A 7,922-nucleotide genomic window follows, 5' to 3' on the forward strand; every position below is an offset into this window, starting at 1 on the left:
CTGACCAAGATTTTTAATTATCTCAGACATCCTCATTTTTATACCAAGTGTAATATATGAAAACCTAGAAGCAGTAAACCTGCATGTCCTACTAAGTTCATAATTCTTTGCTTATTCATTTTTTTTATATATATATATATCTTTACTGAGGGCAAAGACCAGTTTTTCTGATCCAGAGCTCCAAATCCTATATGTAGACATTGATTTAAAATATAAAATTCTACTGCCTGCAGCCACCACTAGAGGGAGCTTACTGCATCCTGCCTATAATTTTGGTCAGATTTACTAATCCTTTAGATGGTATAAACTTAGACATGTACCAAATTTATCAGAGAGGCTCAGGCTGGATTATAAATTTGGTGCAAGGCTAGACACCTTTGTCTAATTTTATATGGCTGGCTTAGTATGAGACAAAATTCTACACCATTATTGTAAATATTTGGTGCAAAATGTAACCTATTATGCCACACCCCTTTTGTGATAATTTGTACCCTTTGTAGGGCTAGATAGGTAAATTAAAGCATAACTGTTACTAAAGTAAATTCTAAATATCAAGGTCTTTAAGAACCAATTACAAATTGGTGAGATCAAGAAACAAAACCAGTAAAAAATGTCTCATCAATCAGAATGGGTCTCACCATGTCCGATATGCATGGACTTTTGCTGACTGAGCAGTAGTACTTGGTGCAGGGCCCCAGTATGTTTCTTACAGGTAGTAGCGGGACATATACTATCTGACCCTAGTAATACCTTAGATGTGAAAAAAGGGGGATGGAAAAAGAGCCCTATTAGTCGCTACCTAGCATACACAGAGCACTAGTGTTGATCGTGAATATTCTAATCGTGAATTTTTATCGCGAATATCGCCACTTCGAGAAATTCGCAAAGATGTAGAATATAGTGCTATATATTCGTAATCGTGAATATTCTAGATTTTTTTCTTGCTTTTGGGCCAATAAGAAGGCTGCAATATCTTTGTCAGAGCTTAGCAACCAATAGGAAAGTTGCCTACCCCTTACTACAGTCCTGATCGAAAGTTTAAGACCACTTGAAAAATGGCAAAAAATCATATTTAGCATGGCTGGATCTTAAGGTTCCAAGTAGAGCTTCAACATGCAACAAGAAGAAATGGGAGTGAGACAAAACATTTTTTGAGCATTCAATTTAATAAAAACAACTAATAAACTGAAACAGGCTGTTTTTCAGCTGATCAAAATTTTAGGACCACATGCCTTTAAAAAGCGAAATCTGTGCAAAGATGTGGATTCATTGTCATTTTCTGTTAGGTAGTCACACGTAATAATGGCAAAGGCAAAAAAACTCTCCCTTTTTGAACGTAGTCGGGTTGTTGAACTGCATAAGCAGGGTCTCTGACAGCGCGCCATCGCTGCTGAGGTGGGACGCAGTAAGACAGTCATTTGGAATTTCTTATATGATCCTGAGGGTTATGGAACAAAAAAGTCAAGTGGAAGACCCCAAAAAATGTTAACAGCACTGATCCGAGGATCCAGTTGGCTGTCTGTCAAGACACTAGACGATCCTCGACTCAAATTAAGGCCCTTACTGGTGCTGACTGCAGCCCCATAACTATCAGATGGCATCTCAGACTGAAGGGCTTCAAAAACAAAAAACGCCTTCAAAGACCTCGTCTCCTTGAACGCCACAGAACTGCTCGTTTGGACTTTGCATGAGAGCACCAAACATGGGACATTCAAAGGTGGAAGAAAGTTTTATTCTCTGATGAGAAAACATTTAACCTTGATGGTCCTGATGGTTTCCAACGTTACTGGCATGACAAGTAGATCCCACCTGAGATGTTTTCAACGCGCCACAGTGGAGGGGGCGCCATAATAGTCTGGGGTGCTTTTTCCTTCAGTGGAACAATGGAGCTTCAGTAAGTGCAGGGGGGTCAAACGGCCACTGGCTATGTCCAGATGTTGCAGAGAGCATTCCTCATGACTGAGGGCCCTCGTCTGTGTGGTAACGACTGGGTTTTTCAACAGGACAACGCTACAGTACACGATGCCCGCAGGACTAGGGACTTCTTCCAGGAGAATAACATCACTCTTTTGGCGCATCCTGCGTGTTCCCCTGATCTAAATCCAATTGAGAACCTTTGGGGATGGATGGCAAGGGAAGTTTACAAAAATGGACGACAGTTCCAGATAGTAGATGGCCTTCGTGCAGCCGTCTTCACCACTTGGAGAAATTTTCCCACTCACCTCATGGAAACGCCTTCATCAAGCATGCCAAAACAATTTTTTTAAGTGATAAACAATAAGGGCGGAGCTACTCATTACTGAGTTCATGTTTGGAAGTTGGATTTCTGTTTTGGGGGGTTTCGTTTTTTTTTGGGAGGTGTGGTCCTAAACTTTTGATCAGCTGAAAAACAGCCTGTTTCAGTTTATTAGTTGTTTTCATTAAATTGAATGCTCAAAAAATGTTTTGTCTCACTCTCATTTCTTCTTGTTGCATGTTGAAGCTCTACTTGGAACCTTGTTAAGATCCAGCCATGCTAAATATGATTTTTTGCCATTTTTCAAGTGGTCTTAAACTTTTGATCAGGACTGGTATTAGGAAACTCCCTAGCAGCCATTTTCAGCTTTTTTTTTGCAGTTCTGAGAGAGAGAGAGATATCAGTGACATTGCTGTGCTTTCATCTGGATCTTATTCCTTATCCAATTACATTAGATAGTTAGCTCATATATATAATACAGATAGTCCGTGTAGGTTAGATAATGATATAGTGTAGGTTCCAGTGCAGGGTGTTAGGTAGTGTGATAGGAATTACTGTTTCTCTGCTGTCCATACATACATGCTACAGACATAGTGCTCTGATGTCACAACAATACTTAGTGCACCAATCAGTAAAATCTTTTCAGACCTGAAAAAATGTGAAGTTGCATGTATTGCGCAAAAAATATGCACATCATTAGTGACAATTTGCGCAATCTCAAAAATAATGACGAGATCACAAATTCTAGAATTTGCGAATTTATTGCGAATATTATGCAAAAAATTTGCAGAATATTGCGAAAACGAATATTGTCTATGCCGCTCATCACTACAGAGCACCCGCCCGATAGGGGCAGCCCAGTCAGGAACCTGTCCCTGAGGCAGCCGTATCCCTAATAAAGTCCCATAATCAAGAACTGTTCAGCGGATTAGAGAATGAAAGACCAGCAAAGAAAAAACTGTAGCCAGTAAAGTACAAAAATTACAAATATATTGTAGAATGCAAAGAGACAATGGCAGGTGTCAGTGGACAATTATGCCAAACCAGTTTTCTGCTCCCATCTAAGTGGTAAGGAGGGGAGCAGATATTACCAGCATTGGCTTTCAATAAAATGTTGGAAGAGAACCTAGGGCGCCAAGATCCTTACCAAATAAATTAACTGAGAATTGTGGATAGACAGTGGTCAACCGCAATATGGCCCATTAGCTAACAACAAAATGTTTTAAGAAGGGGTTAAAGGGGTTGTCCGGGTTCAGAGCTGAACCTGGACATACCCTTATTTTCACCCAGGCAGCCCCCCTGAGGCTAGCATCGGAGCATCTCATGCTCCGATGCACTCCCTTGCCCTGCGCTAAATCACGCAGGGCACAGGCTCTTTTGTTTATCATAACACACTGCAGGGCGGAAACTTCCACCCGGCAGTGTGTTTGGTGATGTCACCGGCTCTGATGGGCGGCTTTAGCGCTGCCCTAGCTGTTTTACTGGCTAGGGCAGTGCTAAATCCAGCCCATCAGTGCCGGTGACCTCACCGGGCTTCTTGGCAGCCCCATGGAGAGCCCCGGTACGTCACCGGATCTCCAAAAAATGCCATTGCCCTGCGTGATTTAGTGCAGGGCAAAAGAGAGCATCGGAGCATGAACTGCTCTGATGCTCAAGTCAGGGGGGCTGCCGGGGTGAAAATGAAGGTATGTCCGGGTTCAGCTCTAAACCCGGACAACCCCTTTAATGGTTCCCCTGGTGTCACCAATGCAAATGAGAGCGGCGCACAACTATGTCCACCACCTCCTTATATCTCCTGCCAGCATCCTCGCTTGTCCTGCCTTCACCCCCACAGCTTAATGCACGCCAAGGCGTAAGCTCCCGCGCAGTATTTGGGGGCCTGAGGCACATCATAATTATTAATGATACGAGCGATCCAGACAGAAAAAAACACTTTTGGTTTTGCTCCCATTTTGCAAGAGCTAAACGCAAAGATCTGAACCATTTTTTACATACATAAAAGACCCATTACTCACTGGCGTACATACAGGGGTCGCAGTTGCGACCAGGCCCGGCACTCCAGGGGCCCGGCCGCCTGTGGTCCCCCCCCCAGGCCTTCCTAAAGCATGTTAAAAACGGCCGCTGGCAGGGGCTCCGCTGTACTCACATGTAATGGAGCGCTCTGATGGGGCCCGGCATGAAGTACAGTGGCAATTTCGGGCCCCATCAGCGCGCTCCATGCCTTTATTACATGTATAATATGGGGGGGAAGAGGGGGTGGGTGTGCACTCACTCACACGCACCCGGCCACTGCTGCTGCCTCCTCCTTCTTTTTCTGACTGAAGAGGAGGAGCGGCATTGCACTGGGAGAGGTAATGTGGAGGCGGCGTTGTCGCCATCTTAGAAGCTAGACTCCTTCCTGAGACTGAGAGCTGCCTGCTACATAAGTATGCTGGGAGTGGGGACAGACCTGGAGGGCATGCTGCTGCAGAACACAAGGGGTGAAGCCACTGTCAGGGACACACCATCTTATCCAAGTGATAGTCTATCACTAAGATGGTGTGTTCCTGCCAGTGGTTTCACCCCTTGTGTTCTGCAGCAGCATGCCCTCCTTTTATATACAGCCTATACCTATGTGCAGCCAATATGTCACGGCCTTTGGTTTGCGCTATGACACTGTTGCCAAACTTGCGGTTTCCCGCTGCAACGTATTGCTGTGAGAGCATGCGGGGGCAGTGTCTCGGCCTTCTGGATGATTGCCGTGACATGGTTGCCACGCATGCTGTTGCCGGTGGTAACTTGTGGTTTGGTATCTCGTGTGTGCACTTCCTCTTTAAGTGGCTTCCTTCCTCTGTCTGGTGTTGGAAGGGTTAACTCCCTTCCTAGTGTTTTAAGACCACTGGGTTTATGTGTGTGTGGGTGTGGCTGCTTGGGCTATTTAGCCTCTACTGGATGCCTGAAGTTCAGTGTTCCTCCAGGCTTGGTGTATGCTGGTGGTTCACTGTTCCTGGCTTTTACCATCTGTCCAGTGAAGACCACCCTTGTGGTCATTGATGTTATTATGGTGTCTCTCTCCATTCTTATCTTTTGGTTTGCGTGGGTTATGTTCAGGGTGTTTAATGTCTTGTGTTGTGTTATATGTCTGGTGATGTTTGGTGTCCAGCATGTTTGCTAGACATTCCCCTGTCTCATGTTTATTGCAGCTATGGGTGTCCTGGGTTCCTGTGTGGTTGTGGTTGGTGCAGTGTCCTTAATGTTGGTGTGGACAGCAGCACTTATGCACGGGTTCCAGTCAGTGTGTCTGTGGCAGGTAAGAGTGTTATGGGTTTCACTTACCTGCCAACTCCATATGCTGTAAGTGTTCCCCTCTCCTTGCAGCCTGGCCTCAGATAAAGACTCCTGTTCCTCCATGACTGGGATGAACAGGTCGTCTCTTCCCGGCTCCTTGGTGAGGGCTTTCCAGGGCGACTCAGGATCTCTAGGAATCCAGAGTAGGAGCCGTCCTACCATCAGGGTCCGCTTATACTGTGAGGAGTTAGGGAGAGGATTAGGGATGCTGTAGGAGGTGACCTGCTCCCTTATTACTCCTTTTATCCAGGCTGTTCCCCTTTTACCCTATGACACCGCACGGTGAGGGGTTTCCCCCACTCCCCCGTGACACTATACCTATGTACAGCCTATACCTATATACAGCCTATACCTATGTACAGCCTATACCTATATACAGCCTACAATTATATATTGCAGTACAAAGGTGTAGACTGTATATAGGTATAGGCATATATATCTAGCTACCTATCTCATATCTATCTATCTATCCCACAGGGGTTATATTGTTCGGCATTGTGTAACCTCCAAACATTTGCTGTATAGTATACATTATAATCCCTGTAACATGCTGTACAATATACATTATAATCCCTGCACAATGCTATACAATATACATTATAATCCATACACCATGCCATTCAATATACAGTATAACACTGCCTTCCCTGTGATAATCACTCATGAAGCAGCTGCTTCATGAGTGATTATTGCAGGGAAGGCAGGTTAGTAAGTGTACCAGAGCATTAGATTTCATAGAAATGGTGAATATACATATTATTTTAACTTGCCTGTGGCCACCGGGGGAGCACAGGAGGCAGAAGCACAGCGCCTGCACAGCCCGTCTCCTCTTTTCAAATAGAAGACGGATGGCCCTTAGCAACGCTCATTTCTGAGAGCACTGCTAAGGGCCATTTCAACCCCAGTTTACTACTAAAATTAAACGTTTTGGCAAAAAAAAAAGTATATTACAAAAATGTTACCTATCACTTGCCCTACACTTTAGCAAAAAATAAATAATTTAAATGGCAGTTACACTTTAAGCTTTACATAAATACGGTATACTCTACAGCTGTGTGCGGTTATGTACATGTACAGTTGTGGCCAAAAGTTTTGAGAATGACACAAATATTAGTTTTCACAAAGTTTGCTGATAAACTGCTTTTAGGTCTTTGTTTCAGTTGTTTCTGTGATGTAGTGAAATATAATTACACGCACTTCATACGTTTCAAAGGCTTTTATCGACAATTACATGACATTTATGCAAAGAGTCAGTATTTGCAGTGTTGGCCCTTCTTTTTCAGGACCTCTGCAATTCGACTAGGCATGCTCTCAATCAACTTCTGGGCCAATTCCTGACTGATAGCAACCCATTCTTTCATAATCACTTCTTTGAGTTTGTCAGAATTAGTGGGTTTTTGTTTGTCTACCCGCCTCTTGAGGATTGACCACAAGTTCTCAATGGGATTAAGATCTGGGGAGTTTCCAGGCCATGGACCCAAAATATCAACGTTTTGGTCCCAGAGCCACTTAGTTATCACTTTTGCCTTATGGCACGGTGCTCCATCATGCTGGAAAATGCATTGTTCTTCACCAATTGTTGGAAGAAGTTGCTGTTGGAGGATGTTATGGTACCATTCTTTATTCATGGCTGTGTTTTTGGGCAAAATTGTGAGTGAGCCCACTCCCTTGGATGAGAAGCAACCCCACACATGAATGGTCTCAGGATGCTTTACTGTTGGCATGACACAGGACTGATGGTAGCGCTCACCTTTTCTTCTCCGGACAAGCCTTTTTCCTGATGCCCCAAACAATCGGAAAGAGGCTTCATCGGAGAATATGACTTTGCCCCGGTCCTCAGCAGTCCATTCACCATATTTTCTGCAGAAGATCAATCTGTCCCTGATTCTTTTTTAGAGAAGTGGCTTCTTTGCTGCCCTTCTTGACACCAGGCCATCTTCCAAAAGTCTTCGCCTCACTGTGCGTGCAGACGCGCTCACACCTGCCTGCTGACAGTGCTCGTTAGTGATGAGCGGCAGGTGTCATATTCGAATTCACGATATTTTGCGAATATTTTGTATATTCGCAAATTCGAATATTCGTTATATCCTACGATTTTTTTATTCGAAAAATCGGCAAGGTAATGATTGTGTAATATGCAAATTTCCGTAATTCGAATTTTCATAATACAAATTTTTTATTAGCTAAATTTCTCTATATTCGTTTTTTTTCGAATATTCGCTATATTGCTATAACTTCATTTTTTCGAATATTCGTAATATTCTAAAACAAGAATATATAGCAATATAGTGAATATTGCTATATTCACTATATTGCTATATTCACAAATATAGAGCAATTTAGCTAATATAGTGCTATA

Source organism: Bufo gargarizans, chromosome 2 (genome assembly GCF_014858855.1).
Source record: "Bufo gargarizans isolate SCDJY-AF-19 chromosome 2, ASM1485885v1, whole genome shotgun sequence".
In the NCBI taxonomy this organism is placed as follows: domain Eukaryota; kingdom Metazoa; phylum Chordata; class Amphibia; order Anura; family Bufonidae; genus Bufo; species Bufo gargarizans.